Below are 17363 nucleotides of genomic sequence, written 5' to 3'. Positions count from 1 at the left end.
GCTGGGTTCTTTGTTGCTTTGACAGGATATAGAGGTCTTGATTCATGTTTGCATGGAACTAAACTATCATAGTTTATCACATCACTACTGAAACTATTTTACTGGCTTTCTGTCACATTGCAGATTGATTTTAAAATACATTTGCCTTATAAAGGCAAAGATTGCATTGCTTGAGCTTTAACACTGCATAAACCAAATTCAGAAATCTGTTTATTCTTCACCTGCATGGACCACATCGTTTTCAATTCAGAATGTTCAATTTCTGCAATAATTTACTGCAGAAAATCTCTTTTCTATATTTCTAGAATCTGCAACTCTTTAACCTTATGAATTTAAGAATAATGAGTCAGTTTAATCTTATAACTTGTTACAATAATATATATACATGTACATACTATATATATTATATCCATATGTGATCTTGGCTCAAAAGTGTAGTAATTTGTCCCATTTATCTTAGTTGTAAATTTAAGTAAAGCACAACACAGAAATGCACACATACTGATTTATTAACAAAGACTGTAAACATAGTTTAGCTTATAAAAGAGAAGATGATGAATTTATTTTGTTGTCTTATGAGGTCTATATTGGTATCATTTATTTTCAAATTTAATGCTAACTTTATTTAGAAGATAAATGGATCAAATACTGTTTAAAACTGCTGTTTCCAAGATTTGAAAACCTATATGCTTGTTGAGTCTACTCATTTCAAGTAATACTTACCAGGTTTTTAATAATTATAAAACACTTAGCAGAACTGAGCTTGTCAAGATTGTTTGATCCATAAACATATTAGTACTGTAATTTTATTTAAAGAGACATAGTATATAAATTTTATTTAATGAGAATAAACGAGAACATAGGGCTATGGTTCTAATTTAAGTTTAATCTCTGAGTGAGCAGAAAAAATAGTTATTTTAATTCAATATTTTAAAAAATTACCTTTAGGCATGGATTTTTGACTATGTTGTATTGATGTTGCACAATGAAATATTACCTTAATTCTGAGGTTATATTCATTTAAATTATAGGTTTTTTTTCTTTTTTTTTTTTTGTCTGCAGTTCAGGTACTGGGACAGAATGAGTTAGATTTTCTGATTCTCACCCAGTGCTTCAACCTTTTATTCTGGCACCCTATAATTCAAGGAAGGGAATTTAATTCCTACTTGGAAATGAAATGCAGAGAAAAAATTTCAAAGCAAACCACATTATCTATAGATCATAATGGGAACACAGAAAACCTTAATACTTGGTTTTTAAAATAAGGTATGTTCTTCTACTGTGCACTGACAACTGAAGTTAACAATTTTGTTTTAATTTTAACCAACGTCGGGTTGGCTGAGTATCTCTTATTTTGAGTTCAGATAAAGAGAAGTACAATAGTAATCTCTCACATATACGGCTTACAAACTGTCTTTACATAAGGTATTCTCGTTTGATCCTCACAGCAACACTATGGGAAGGCAGTGAGTATTTTCCCCATTTTAAAGTTAACGAAAGGGAAGCACAGATTGTAAACTTTCAGAGGACAGAGTCAGGTCAGTCTAATTCACTCCTGTATCTCTAGCACCTAAGATAGTGACTGTTTATGAGAGGTTCTCAAGAAGCACTTGATGCCTGAGAATAAATGGAAGGATGCATTAAATAGCTTAACCAGGGTCAAAAAGCTAGTGAATGGAAGGACCAGGTTCAAACCTACATCTTTTAGCTCCAAGACCACTGTCTTGCTTTGTTTTGTTTTTGCCTATTCTTCAGTAGTTATCCTATCCCTCCTGCTTTTTTCCTTCCTGGTTCCTCCCACCTCCACAAAAGTATATGCTCATTACCTCTTTTTAAAACATATGAACATTTTAAGGTGTATTTATCCAGTTACTTTTAAATATTTTTAACCATTTCAAATAGGTGGAACATAAAGGGTATCTTTCCTTTTCCTGCTCTTTCTTGGTTTTGGTAATTACTGTTATCACAGCATCTAAGTTCACCTACAGCTGTAAGCAGAAAGATGTGAAAATCTTTGACATCAAGCCACCAAGTGTGAAAATAGAACTCTATTGAAAAGACAAAAATCAGAAAAAATTTCAGGTGATATATTTTACCCACAAGGACCATCATTTCTTGCCTCTGGAAGGATAAACCTGCATTTCACGGGCTACTTGGAGAGTTTTGAGTGTGAGACAATAGAAGTCTGAAACACTTTCCTTAGCACCATAGCCTTTTCCCATCTTATTCTGGTTACAAAACATTTCCCCTTGGGGTTGGGAAATAAATCACAGTAACGAACAACAACAAAACAGCAAACAAACAAACAAATCAGAAGCTTTTCTTACTAGTCCTAGTGAGACAAAACAAAGGATTAGATTTCAAACCCGACTCACAAATCAGAGCTCTTACCCAGTATCATCATTACTAACAATTTCAAGGTCCCAGATCAGGAATGCAGCTCCCCAGGTCCTTTTATTTTGCCAAATCATCATGTGTTCTGGCCCTGATCTTTAAACAATGTGTGCAGGTACTTCACTTACCAAAGGACCTGTCCAGACATGAAAGGTTTTCACCTTTATACTCTGTTACATAGCTCCCAAGATGCTTCCCAAGGAGCCAGCTCCCATACTTCCATAGATGCCAAGTTTGCTTCCATAGCAAGCCTATACCCTGCTCAAAGTATTCCGTAGTTAAGGGCTCTTGTTCTTTAAGTTCTTCAGCTACCCAACTCCCTGGGACTTTTCAATGGGCTTATTTTTTTTGTTTCAAGTCCAATTTCATGACATGTTGTTGGCGTCTCTCTCTCTCTCTGCTTCTTCTCCTTCTCTCCTCTTTTTCACCTTCCCAAACTCCAAATCTATTTTCTCCCCTTATCTCATGGAAAGTAGTATGGTCATTGCCTGTTGTTACATTGGCTTTTGTTAATACCCTTGTTAGCCAGGAATCTTGTCAAGAATTTTCCCAAACTGTGCCACTAAAGAAATCTGGTCTGAACTAAGAAAATACATTTTTTTAAAACTTCACTTTTACATATCCATATCTTTTGGAGGAAAGCAATTCAATCAATAACAGTAAGTTAGATAAAAGTGAAACTTGTCCATCAGTAACATGAACACCATGTTTGTTGAAATGGTTTTGAAAACTGGAAGAACATCAATTTTTTGTGCCTATTTGCAATGTAACAACTACAGACATGACATACCTCTAAATTTAATCTGTATTATTCACATTTTCTTCAGCACTTTCTTAAGTCGAGAATAAACCATCAGCAAAATAATGTATCAAACCCTGATATGTAGCACTTGCCAATATTAGTGGTGTAAATACTCCCACCATGGCTGATTTCAAGCTACCAAAGTGAAGTCACTGAGAGTTGGTAAGCGATGTGCAACAGTACACCAATATCCATTACAGTATTTCCACCATACAAACTAAAAGGATGTAAATAACACCAAGAGCATAGATAATAAGAAAATGTAATAAAATATTTAGGAACTGACCAGTTTTGAATACTTATTATTTTGTTTTAAAAAGCAATTTATTTTAATTTCAAGTTTACATAATTTAATTTTTACTAATGGTCATGTTGAACAACCAGCTGGCAAAATTCCTGAGAATTTAATAATTGATTCTTGTGAGTTCATATGATCTACCTCCCACACATGACTGGTGGCTGCCAGAGGTATATAAATTTGAGTTATTCTTATTAATAATGTGACAATTTTTATTCCCAGGCTCAAGCTGTTTTCTGTTTGTTTTATTTTAAAAATATTTCAGTCCTTTAATTTTTTTTTCCTTTTTAATTTTTATTCAGATTGTTCAGATACCATACAATTATCCAAAGATCAAAAGTGTACAATCACTTGCCCCTGGTACCCTCATAGAGCTGTGCATCCATCACCACACTTAATTTTTGTTCAATTTTTAGAAAACTTTCATTACTCCAGATAAGAAATAAAGTGAAAGAAGAAAAAAAGAAAAAGAGAAAAAAAAAAAAAAGAAAAGGTAACTTGAATCCTCCCATATCCCTAACCAACCCCCCTCGATTGTTGACTTGTAGTGTTGGTATACTACATTTGTTACTGTTTATGAAAGAATGTTGAAATACTACTAACTATAGTATATAGTTTGCAATAGGTATACATTTCTTCCCTATATGCCCCTGTATTATTAACTTCTAATTGTATTGTCATACATTTGTTCTGGTTCAGGGAAGAGATTTCTAATATTTGTACAGTTAATCATGGATATTGCCCATCATAGGATTCAATTTTATACATTCCCATCTTCTGACCTCCAACTTTCCTTCGGGTGACATACATGACTCTGAGCTTCCCCTTTCCACCTCATTCACAAACCATTCGGCAATGTTGGTTATTCTCACATCTTGCTACCGACACCTCTGTTCATTTCCAAACATGTAAGTTCATCCTAGTTGAACATTCTGCTGATACTAAGCAACCGCTCCCCATTCTTAAGCCTCGTCCATATCTTGGTACCTTATATTTCATGTCTATGAGTTTACATATTATAATTAGTTCCTATCAGTGAGACCCTGCAATATTTGTCCTTGTGTGTCTGGCTCATTTCACTCAGTATATTGCCCTTGAGGTTTTGTCATCAACCCATTTTTTTGTTTTAAGATGGTTTTGTCCACACACCATACATTCCATCCTAAGTAAACAATCAATGGTTCTCTGTAAGGTCACATATTTATGTGTTCACCACCTTCACCAGTATCTATATAAGGGCATCTACATTTCTTCCACAAGGCAGGAGGGAGAGTCAAAGAAGGTAGAGAGGCAAAAGAAAGAAGAAAAAGAGATGACAGCTAGGAAGCAGCAAAAGGAAAAATAACCTTAAATCAAAGTAGAGTAAAGATTCAGACAATACTACCAGTGTCAAGTGTCTAACATGCCTCCCCATCCCCTTCTCTTATCTGCATTTACCTTGGTATTTTGCCTTTGTTACATTAAAGGAAGCATAATACAATGATTCTGATAGTTACAGTCTCTAGTTTATGTTGGTTGCATCCCTCCCCCAATGCCTCCCCATTGTTAACACCTTGTAAGGTTGACATTTGGTTGTTCTCCCTCGTAAAAGAATGTATTTGTACATTTTATCACAATTGTTGAACACTCTAGATTTCACCAAGTTACACAGACCCAGTCTTTATCTTTCCTCCTTTCTTCTGGTGTCTCACATGCTCCCAACCTTCCTCTCTCAACCATATTCAGTTATCTTTGTTCATTGTATTTACATTGTTGTGCTACCATCTCCCAAAACTGTATTCCAAACCATGCACTCCTGTCTTCTCCTATCATGCTGTAGTGCTCCCTTTAGGATTTCCTGTAGAGTGGGTGTCTTATTCACAAAGTCTCTCATTGTCTGTCTGTCAGAAAATATTTTGAGCTCTCCCTCATATTTGAAGGACAGCTTTGCTGGATATAGGATTCTTGGTTGGTGATTTTTCTCTTTCAGTGTGTTAAATATATCACCCCAGTTCCTTCTTGCCTCCATGGTTTCTGCTGAGAGATCTGCACATAGTCTTATTAAGCTTCCTTTGCATGTGATGGATTGCTTTTCTCTTGCTGCTTTCAGGATTCTCTCTTTGTCTTTGACATTTGATAATCTGACTATTAAGTGTCTTGGCGTAGCCCTATTCACATCTCTTCTGTTTGGAGTACGCTGTGCTTCTTGGATCTGTAATTTTATGTCTTTCATAGGAGATGGGAAATTTTCATTAATTATTTCCTCTATTATTGCTTCTGCCCCCTTCCCCTTCTCTTCTCCTTCTGGGACACCAATGATATGTACATAATTGTACTTTGTTTCATCCTTGAGTTCCCGGAGACGTTGCTCATATTTTTTCATTCTTTTCTCCATCTGCTCCTTTGCGTGTAGGCTTTCAGGTGTTTTGTTCTCCAGTTCCTGAGTGTTTTCTTCTGCCTCTTGAGATCTGCTATTGTATGTTTCCATTGTGTCTTTCATCTCTTGTGTTGTGCCTTTCATTTCCATAGATTCTACTAGTTGTTTTTTGAACTTTTGAATTCTGCCTTGTGTATGCCCAGTGTTTTCTTTACAGCCTCTATCTCTTTTGCAAAATCTTCTCTAAACTTTTTGAACTGATTTAGCATTAGTTGTTTAAATTCCTGTGTCTCAGTTGAAGTGTACTTTTGTCCCTTTGACGGGCCATAACTTTGTTTTCCTTAGTGTAGGTTGTAGTTTTCTGTTGTCTAGGCATCTTACCTCCCAGGCCACCCCAATCAGGTTTTCCCAGACGAGAACAGGCTCAGGTCACAGAAAGAAGAAATTTCAATACCCGGTTTCCCTGATGGTTTTTCTTAGAGGGCTGACACACCTGTGCTTTTCTGCCTGGCAGGTGCACCTGTCAGACTGTCACCGGCTGGTGTAAGAGGGTGTGGCCTATGGCTCTCCTCCCCCAGGCTTTGGGGTCTGGTTCCGGTAAGGCAGGCAGTAGAGCTGGGCCCCTCCCTTTCCTCTTGGGAAGCTATGCCCCCTCCAGAAAGGTCATCTGCATATCAATAAGTTCTTTGTTTTCTGTCTCTGCTGATCAAAGTCTTTTGATTTTAAAATGGCTGAGGCTTTCTTTACTGCAAAACGCTGCAGGCTGAAAATGGCTGAGGTTTTCTCCACAGAAAGAGAAAGGGATAGAAAGCTCCCAGATTCACCCATCAGCCAGAGATAGCACCCAATCCTCTGGGCTCCCTGTCCTGAGACAGATATGTGCCTGGACTGTCCCAAGTTCAGTTGTCACCAAAAGCCTCTGTCTGCTAGTTGGGGATTCGCTGTTTGTATTGAGCAGTTAATATTAAAACCCCAGCTGAGGTCCACTCGCTTGTTTGGAGAGTGCTGTTCTCTAACACTGCGCGGCTTCTGTCAGGGAGGGGCTCTTGGCTCTCGGCTCTCAGTGCGGGTCCGCAGTTTTTACTTACAGATTTTATGCTGCAATCTCGCAGCCCTTTAATTTTATTCTATTTACTTTGATTGGTCTGGGACCTTTCTTTGAATACTTCAGCAACATATTTCCTGATCTCTCTTAGGGTGACATAGGTGAGCAGATACTAATATTAGCCATTATTTGTTGCTTCCTGCTATAGGTTCTCCCTCAGAAGGTGACTTTTCTGCATGCTGCTATGAACTAACTGTAATCTCTGCTATGTAATATCTATTAGGTTGAGTCGGATGAAACTGCTGTTATCTATTGTTGACCAACCCAAACAGCAATTTCATATGCTTTAATCTACTATCTTTGCTCAAGTTAAACTAGTGCTAATGTTCCCCTGTCATTTGTATATCTGTGTGTGTATGATTTTTCCCATCTGAATATTCCCCTCCTCTCTCCTACTACTTCAAACATCTCTGTCTTTCAGGAGTTAACTCCCACAAAGCTATCCATGACCCCTCCAATCTTCATTAAGCAATTTTAATCACTCTCTCCTCTGACCTTTTGTGTTACTTATACATGCACCACAGTTGAACACTTAATTATAATCTGTCTCATATTACTTGTATTGTTTCTTGTATTAGTCTTGTCTGTAACTTGACAGTAAATTCTCTGGGAGGAGGGACTATAACTTAAACTTCTGTAAATCTTACAATGCATAATTGTGTTGGAAATTAGTGTGCACCATGGTATTTCAACTCATTTGACCTTAAAACAACTTCTTTCAAAGTAGAATTTAATTAGCACTAGGTAATGTAGATGCTTAAAGCACGGGCTTTGGAGTCAGTCAGACCCTAGATCTAAAACCCTGCTCTGCCACTTACAAAGTACATGCCCTTGGGAAATTTACTAAGCAACGCGAAGCTTTCCTTTTCTGTCAAATTGGGATGATAATGATACCTATATCACCAAGTGATTTTAGGCTTATATGATGAATCTGGGTTATGTAGACTTCATTATTTCAGACTTTTTTCTACAAGACCAAAACAAATTGAATATGTTTCCCTTAATGATTTGAATGAATCAGGGAAAGGAAAGAGTACCATTATTTATGTCTGGCTTAAGAACGAACAGTATCTTTACAGTTATTTTAAAAATAGTTTTTGGTTTGACTCAACTTCTCAACCTTCCAAATGAAAACCTAAAAATGATATATATATATGAAATACTCTGGATTTCTGTCTAACTGAGTATCCGTAAGGATATGGTGGCTTTTATTATCTAGGATTAAATTTCTTATTATTTAGAATTCTTGAACCTAGAGTTTTTTGTATGGTACTAAACATTCACATTTATTAAGAATGTACAATGTTCTAAACCCTTTGCTAATAAGTGAGAAAAGTAACCAAAGGCACATACAAAAATATTGAGGATAGATTTAATAAACTCTCTTTCATAGCAAGTGACTTTATAATAGAAACTAAATTTTAATTCATCTTTCTAAAATCTAAAATGTGTTGCTAAAGGGCTAATAAGGGCTATTAAGAATACTACTAAAATGGGTTCACTACATGTAAGGCATAATTTCCAAAGCGGTATATATGGATGGGGAAAAATAAAGCTGAAATGCACTTCATAATTGATTATTGCTGTCACAGATAACTGGATATAGTCATTCCCTCATTTATTTCCATATTTATTGAACACATACTATGTTTGAGACTATTTAAATATATTGGTTATTTCTCACTTTTCCTTTGAGAGAAATTTAAATTATTGCATGAATTTTGATTAAACTGATTACAAAATTTTGAAACACAATGGAACCCAAACTAGGCCCAATGCTCATTTCCTAAATGAACCTTTATGTGCACACAAACAGCTGCTGGAGTCCAACAGAATTTAAAACAAGCTGTTTGTAAATTTTACTGACAGCTGTTTTTGGTGATTTTCGTCAACAGAATTTTCCTGCTTTGCATCTCAGCATCCTTTTATTATAGTGTCCCCTCAAAGAAAAACTTGCTTGCTTTAATCATGTTTGCTGAGATTTATGACTTGATACTTACTCACTGGTAGAGCTTCTCAACACAAAATGTCAGTGAGCCTGTTATAAATTGCTTCTGGCATTCCTACTCTATCTTTTACTTGGCTGGGAGTATTTCCACCTGAAAGTGATAAATCCCTGCCATAACCACTTTATGTGCTTCAGTAATTACACTGTACAGAAAAAGGGGGTTTCTACTGAGGCATCTCCTTAAAAATAGCAAGCAATAAAAAGCAGTGGAATGGGTTGATCTCTGAAGCCTATTGAACAAAAAACAATGACCAGTGAAATATCTGTGTCAAGGTGAATTTGATAAATGACCAGGAAATACAGAAGATACCAAAACCTTTAAAACAACTGCCCAGGTATCTATTAATACAATTGTGTCCTTAGACTAGTTACTTTTGTTACAGTGACAGAAATTTGGCAAGACTTGAGTTAACATCCTTTCAAAAACCTTCTCAAAACATCTAGATGGTTCTAAAGACTTGGGTATTTTTCTCACTAAATGCCAAGGTCTATGTGGCGTTGAGACTGTGTGTATATGTGCAAGCCAAAGAGATGAAGCACATCAAAAAAGTTCATAGCCCATTGCAGCCAATAACTTGATCAATACATGTATGCACCACTACACTGATCATGAAGGGTCCACACTTATCATTAGGACATCCATGAGTGGTGGATACTGACTCGCTTTGACCCTCCTGGTTTGTTGGGTTTCATATAAGCTGTCTTTAATATACAAGAGAAAATTACTGTTTTTAATTTCTGAGTTTCTTTGCTCTTAAAGGAGCAATAAAATGTTGTAAATAAAACATCCCCAAGTTAATTAAACAAAATAATAAAGATTTCCATTAGTAGGTTTTTTCAAGTAACCATGCCAAGGACAATGTTAACAATTCAGTGGATACTTTCTTTGAGATGATACTCAAAGAGATTATGATCATTAACATATTTAACCTTCCTTTCAGGGTTATTGCATCATATGTGCAAAGGAAGGGCTAGAGTAAGTATCTTTGTTCTGACAGTCATAGAATGAGTGGCATCTTTTTGATCAGAATATGAACTTTTAGAAGAGAATTTTAAAGCAAGCCTAACTGGCTTAGTGGAACTCAACAATGCTAAATCCAGTCCTAAAAATGGGAAAAGGTACTGACCACTTATTGTCAGTTAAGCTTTAATATATATTAAAGTTCAGACAGTTCATTGTGAAGAAATTTCCATTGGTTGTCCTGCATTACTGATTCAGAACAGCTTCAGAGTTTGCAATTCCTTTTTCACAATAATCAATGAGTATGAAGTAGGTAGTACATTAATTCTAAGTTTATAAAAGATGAAACTGAGTTCCAAGATAAGGTTAAGCAACTGGCCCATGGACACTATCCTAGGAAATGGCAGTGCTGGGTTTATAATCCAGTTTTGCCTGACTCCAGAGCTCTGTGCTATTAATCATCATGCCACATTGGATTCCAGAAAAATAACACAAAGTACATGACTTTAACTTGGTGTATTAGTTAGGATTCTTTAGGGAAACAGAACCAACAGAAGATATCTGCAAATATGAGATTTCATGAAAGTATCTTATGCAACTGCAGGGATGCATAGGGCAGGCAGCGAACTGGCAGCTCTGATGAAGTTCTTTGATGAACTCCCCAGGAGAGGCTGGCTGGCTGAATTAAAAATGAAAGTTCTCTCTCTTCTCCCTTAAAAGTCTTAAAACTGATTGGATTAAATGTAGCTCACTGAATTCTCTCACTGTAGAAGACACGCCCTTCGTTAATGTAATCAGAAACAGATGCAATCTATTGACTGATGATTTAATAAACCAGCCTTCTGGTTTATTAACCAGCCACAAATGTCCCTCCAGTAATGATTAGGCCAGTGCTTGCTTGACCAGACAACTGGGCACCATCACCTGGCCAAGTTGACACATGAACCTAACCATCACAGTCCACTCCTTGTCAACTTGGCAGCTATACATATCCCCTGAAAGCATACTTAATCTCTAAATAGAACACAATAGCAGGCATATGTTTTGCCTAACAATACTCAGCTGTCCTGTGTACGACCAGAAATGCACTAAATCTCTCCAGAATAGGGTACAAGTCCTTGGATAACATTCACTCTTAAACCTGATATCCTGTAACTTAAATACTACAAAATGAATAATACAACTTATGTCATATAATAAGGGGATAAGATAGAGAAGAAAATAAAGAAATTTGCTTTATGAACAAATACAAACATACTCATAACAAAACAAGGAGGAAATATTCATGCCATTATAGGCCCCATTTCTATAACTGGTCACATGGTCATAGTTCATATTTATCACTACCTTCTTCCACTACCCATTCCATGTTCCCTTTACCCTCAGCAAGCACTTCAGCTGGCCATGGTTCTTTGCCTGGGGGGGGGGGGGGGGGGGGGGTTGAGCCAAACTTTCATTCCTGAAGTTTCTGGGCCATTGGTAGTACTAAGAGATCCCTAGGGGATCTCCTTTATTCCAGGAAAACTCTTCTTTACTTCCTTGTATAGTTACAGTCCTATTTCCCCTTGATAGTCAGGATCAATCACCCCAGCCATTATAGTAATCCCTTTCTTTGCCTGTTGATTCAGAGGCATAAGAAGCCCAAAGTGGCCAAGTGGCAGTCTTCCAGTTCAATGGAATTATTGTTGTGTCTTCTGGCGGGAGCACTCCTCCTTTTGGAACTAAGAATTGTAGACCAGCAGAGCTTCAGGTTGCAGGGACAAGAAGCAAAAATTTTCCTAGTAGATCACTAGGAGTGATAGTGAGTGGTGCCACTACTGTTTCCACCCCTTGATTCCTGGGCCTGTAAATCCTGGCTATGGGAAAAACAGCCCCATAGAGTGGACACTGATTCAGAGCATACACAGCCTCCTGGAGAACACTGCCTCAGCCCTGCAAGGTATTGCCACCCAGTTGGCACTGTAATTGAGTCTTCAAAGGGCTACTCCACTGTTCTAACGACCCAGCTGCCTCTGGATGATGGGGAACATGATAAGAACAGAGAATTCCATGTGTATGTATCCATTCCCTCACATCATTTGCTGTGAACTGGGTTCCTTGATCAGAAGTAATGCTGTGTGGAATACCAGAATGGTGAGTAAGGCATTCTGTAAGTCCATGGGTGATAGTTTTGGCAGAAGCATTGCATGCAGGGAAGATAAACCCATATCCAGAGTATGTGTCTATTCCAGTGAGAACAAATCACTGCCCTTTCCATGATGGAAGTGGTCCAATGTAATTAACCTGCCACCAGGTAGCAGGCTGATCACCTCGTGGAATGGTTCCACATCGGGGACTAAATATGGGTCTCTGCTGCTGGCAGATTGGGCACTCAGCAGTGGCTGTGGCCAGGTCAGCCTCAGTGAGTGGAAATCCATGTTGCTGAGCCCATACATAACCTCCATCCCTACCACCATGACCACTTTGTTCATGAGCCCATTGCGCAATGACAGGAGTGGCTGGGAAACAGGCTGACTGGCATCCATAGAACAGATCATCTTATCCACTTGATTATTAAAATCTTCCTCTGATGAAGTCACCCTCTAGTGAGCACTCACTTGGGACACAAATATCTTCATGTTTTTTGCCCACTCAGAAAGGTCTATCCACATTCCTCTTCCCAAGACTTCTTTGTCACCAATTTTCTAATCATGTTCCTTCCAAGTCCCTAACCATCCAACCAAACCATTAGCAACAGCCCACAAGTCAGTACACAAATATACCTCTTGCCAGTTCTCCTTTCAAGCAAAATGAACAACAAGGTGCACTGCTCAAAGTTCAGCCCACTGGGAGGATTTCCCCTCACCACTGTCCTTCAGGGACATCCCAGAAAGGGGCTGCAGTGCTGCAGCTGTCCACTTTCAAGTGGCACCTGAATATCGTGCAGAACCATCTGTAAACCAGGCCTGAGTTTTCTCTTCCTAAGTCAATTGATGGTAAGGAACTCCCCAAGAGGGTAAGGAGGATGGAATGTGCCAGTTTGGATATATTATGTCCCCCACAAAAGTCATGATCTTTTAACCCAATCTTGTTGGATAGAACCTCTTGATTGAGTGTTTCCATGAAGATGTGAGTCATCCAACTGTGGGTGATACTTTTGATTAGACTATTTCCATGGAGGTGTTGCCCCAACCATTCAGAGTGGGTCTTGATTAATTCATGTGAGTATTTAAGAGAGAAGCTAAGAGGGAACACAGACCGAGATGCTTGCTGATACTTGGAGATGCTTGGAGAAGCAGACATAAGGATGTTTGGAGTTGCCTAGCTAAAAGATGAAGCCCAGAGTTTGCACCGGAGAAGATAAGAGACGACCCCCAGACACTTAGAGAGTAATGTCCTAGGAGAAAGAAGCAAGGATGCAGAGTTGCTAAGACAGACACCCAGAGACATTTTGGAGAAAGCCTTTTGAAACACAGCCTGTGAGCAAAGGACCAGCAGATGCCAGCCACATGCCTTCCCAGCTGGCAGAGGTGTTCTGGACGCCATTGGCCATTCTTCAGTGAAGGTATTATCTTGTTGATGCCTTAGTCTGGACTCTTCTATGGCCTTAGAACTGTGACTTTGTAACCTAATAAATCCCCTTTATAAAAGCCAATTCATTTCTGGTATTTTGTTTAATGGCAGCATTAGCAAACCAGAACACTTGGGTTAATAGCATTTTCACATAGGAAGGCTATCACAGTCAAGTGTAGAGCCCAGACACCATACTCTTAGATGATGTGATGGTTTGTTCCACTCCATCAATTACTATATTCAGTTGCTCCATATCACTGCTTTTCAAGTTACATTTTTTGGGGGGGGAACCCTAGACTTCACAGAGGTCATTGTAAACAAAATTTTAATATGACAAAGAGAACACATTCAAAAGAGTCAAAGTGGTTGATCCCAATGCTTGTGAGAGAGAAGCATGCATTAGGGGAAAGATTATTAGCTCTATTTCCATTAACCTTAAGTATATTTAAGAAGAGAAGACTAATATTGGGGATTGAATCATGTCCCCTATAAAACGTGTCTAAGTCCTAACCCTTGGTCCTGTGTGCGTGAACTCATTTGTAAATGAGATATTTGAAGATCCTATAAGATGGGGTCAAATAGAATCAGGGTTTGCCTTAATCCAACATGACTGGAGTCTTTATAAGCAAAGAAAATTTGTACATGGCAATAGAAGCCACAGGAGACAGAAGAAGACCAATCACCATGTGATAGAGGCAGAGACTGATTGCCAGCAAGCTACCATCAGAACACTAGAGACTCCAGAGAAAGCATGGCTTGCCAATACCTTGATTTTGGACTTCTAGCCCCCCAAATTGTGAGATAATAAATTTCTGTTGTTTAAGTCAATCAATTTGCAGTATTTGTTAGGGCAGCCCTGGCAAACTAAGACAACTGCTATGCAAGTAGAGTTAGTTATCATTATTGTAGTCTGATACTACATATAGCAGAGAAGAATTACTGTAACAGTCTAAATTGTGAGATATCTTCACATTCCCAAGGAGGCAGGTCTGGATATTGTGGATATCTCATTTTCCTGTTACATATGTTTAGCCAAGTAAATATGAGAAAGATTCACTATTTCGTAAAATACTTCACAATACAACAGAAGAAAAAATTGTTTGTTTTCAACAAACCATTACACTGCATCCAAAGATGAGGAAAGAGGTCTAGTTTGGAGATGTCTTTGGAGTATAGAAGTACTACAGATGGTAATTAGGGCAATGGTGGGAGGGGCCATGGAGAAAGAAGGCTGGGTAAACAGGTTAAGGCAAGCTAATTTGTATGCCTTAGAATCCCCCCAAGCCCAGAGTGTTATACTGGGATGGGATGAATAATTTTGAGATCCTAGGGTGCCTGGGTATACTGCTTAATTGGAAGAGAATAGACTAGGAATGAAATGGAGCAACAAACCTAAAATTTTATGTACACAGGAGGTCCTTGCAGGGGAATTCTGAAAGGGAAATAAGATACCATTTCTCCCTTTTTAAAGTGAGGAAAGGATACTGCTAATGCCCTAAGTCGTATTGGTGGACTGGATTTCCCTAGAGAAATTTTTCTCTGGGAGCAGAGTTCCAGAATTCTACACATTGTTATTGTACCTCATCCTAGATAGGTTGTCTATCTTTCACACATACACACACACAGAAAGAGAGAGAGAGAGAGAGAGAGAGAGACAGACAGACAGACAGACAGACATGGGAGAAGGATGTAGTTCTTGAAATTCAGGATCAAGGGCTGAAATTTGTTGATTCAAAAATACATATTCCATCTCCACTAAAAGCAAAGCACCAGCAACTTGAGCTGTTGCAGAGCAGGGCTAGGAGGAAGGAAATGGAATGGGAAGTTGCAGATGGGTGAGTAACCTTGCTTATTCTTGTTTTACGAGTTTACTATGGCCACCATCAAATGAGAATTTCATGAGGCTTGGGAAGAGTTACTGGGATAATGGCAGAGAAATGGAAAAGAAGAAACTAATAGGAGAGATAACTCATTATACCCACATTAATAGCACTGCATAAATAGGCCAATAAAGTCTTTTTTGGTTCTCAAAATACTTTACCAAAATGGGAAATTATCATTTAATCTGATCATAGTTAAAATTGTGCTCTCATAAAAAAGCATCTGATAAAAATCTTAAATGTTACTCTTTGGGAAGTAAAGCATTAACATACTGCTATATACACACACATACAATACACACATATACAAATATAATCATTATCTTCATATTAGCCACTGTTTATTGAGTGATTATGATGGTAGGTAATCTACATTTACATCATTTAATAATCCCCCAAACCTATAAAAGAAATTATCCCCATTTTGCAGATAAGGAAACTAAGCCTCAGAGAGTTTATGACTTGACTTAAATCACACATGGAAGAAGTGGGACTAGAATTAGGGCTCTCTGGCTCCTGAAATCCCCACCTTACTCCATTATACACCATGGAACTTCTCGAAATTTTATTTAACATTTTAACTTTTTTAGAGTTTGATTTCTCCAAGTCTCCAAAAAGAGTAAGCAATGGCTTGACAGGGTTAATAACCAAGGACTAATTTCTTGGCTGCTCCTGAGCTTTTAAAAAAATATTGTAACAGTGACTTTGAAAAGATAATCTTAAAAAACTGTAAACAAGCAGGAAATTGTAAGGTAACCTTAAAATGTAACCTTAAAACTGAAAACAGGCTATAAAGGTAGCACTTATTCTCAAAAAGGAGCAAGTTGTTAATGTAAGGTCTGGAAACATATGTAAATGTCAAAAGTCTGCACCTTTCCTGGGTGTCACCTAGAATACAGGAGATAAATTACTGAAGTTCCCCAAACCTGTTATATGTTAACTAAAATAGTTAACTCCCTTTGTCTCTAATGGGTTTAGCCAATTAAAGAATCACTGGGAGACAGTCCCAAACCTCCCAGTCTATCCCACTTGTTGCATGTTAGCTGAATGATTATCTCTCTTTCTCTCTGACACTGGGTATAAAACCGAATTGGAGAAACACTTCCAGGAAGCAGATTTGGGAAAACCTCCCTTGCTTTCCGCTGGTGTAAAATAAACCATCTTTTCCTCTTCAGCTGGGTTTAGTGTGATTTCTACCAGCTGTGCCGAGCAACGAACCCGTATTTGGGAAGTGCCCCTTCAATATTTGATTGATTCAAAATGTTAATCACCACTCTAGTTAGAACACCTTATAGGACCTTATTTATTTTTACTCATTCTACTTCTACTAACCAAGGGTTTGATTTTGGACAAGTCACAGACTCCTTGAGTCTCCACAATTCAATGAAGCCATTAAATATGAATGGGAGAGATCTAGGTTAAATATCTGTCATTATCTGTACCTCCACCCTTGTCAAGTAAATTAACAATTCTGAACTACTACTGCCTTCCCTTGTAAAGGATAGGAATAACCTTTTCATAGGGTTCCTCTGAGGTTTAGAGAAGGGAATGGAGGAAAGCACTAAGGGCAAGGCCTGGAATGTATGCAGTCCAATCATTCAACAAATACTGAGCACCGACTTGGTTAACCTGGGGAGGAGAAGATTCCAGTTTCCAAAGGGAATCTTTGTGCAGAATCTCAGAGGCAACAAGATGTAGGGGTTTTCAATGACCTGAAGGAAAGCCTGCTGGGTGTGGGAATGATGACTTGGTCATGTTTTTACAAGAGGTAGATAAGAATTTTGTAGGCCTTGCTAATTATTTAGGTCTTTATCCTAAGAGTTGGGAAAAACCATTGAAGAGTTTTACAGGGAATGCCATGTTGAGTTTTGTCTTTGGAAATGTTTTAGATGGCTGCAGTACAGCCTGAAGTTTGGAGGTTCGCCGGGTGGATACAGGGATTCTAGGTAGAAAGCTTCAACAGCAATTTGTGTATGGATGATGGTGACCGGGACTGTGGCAAAGTTG

The sequence above is a fragment of the Choloepus didactylus genome, chromosome 9 (genome assembly GCF_015220235.1).
Source record: "Choloepus didactylus isolate mChoDid1 chromosome 9, mChoDid1.pri, whole genome shotgun sequence".
Classification (NCBI taxonomy): Eukaryota; Metazoa; Chordata; class Mammalia; order Pilosa; family Megalonychidae; genus Choloepus; species Choloepus didactylus.
Note: the sequence above shows the minus strand (reverse complement) of the source record.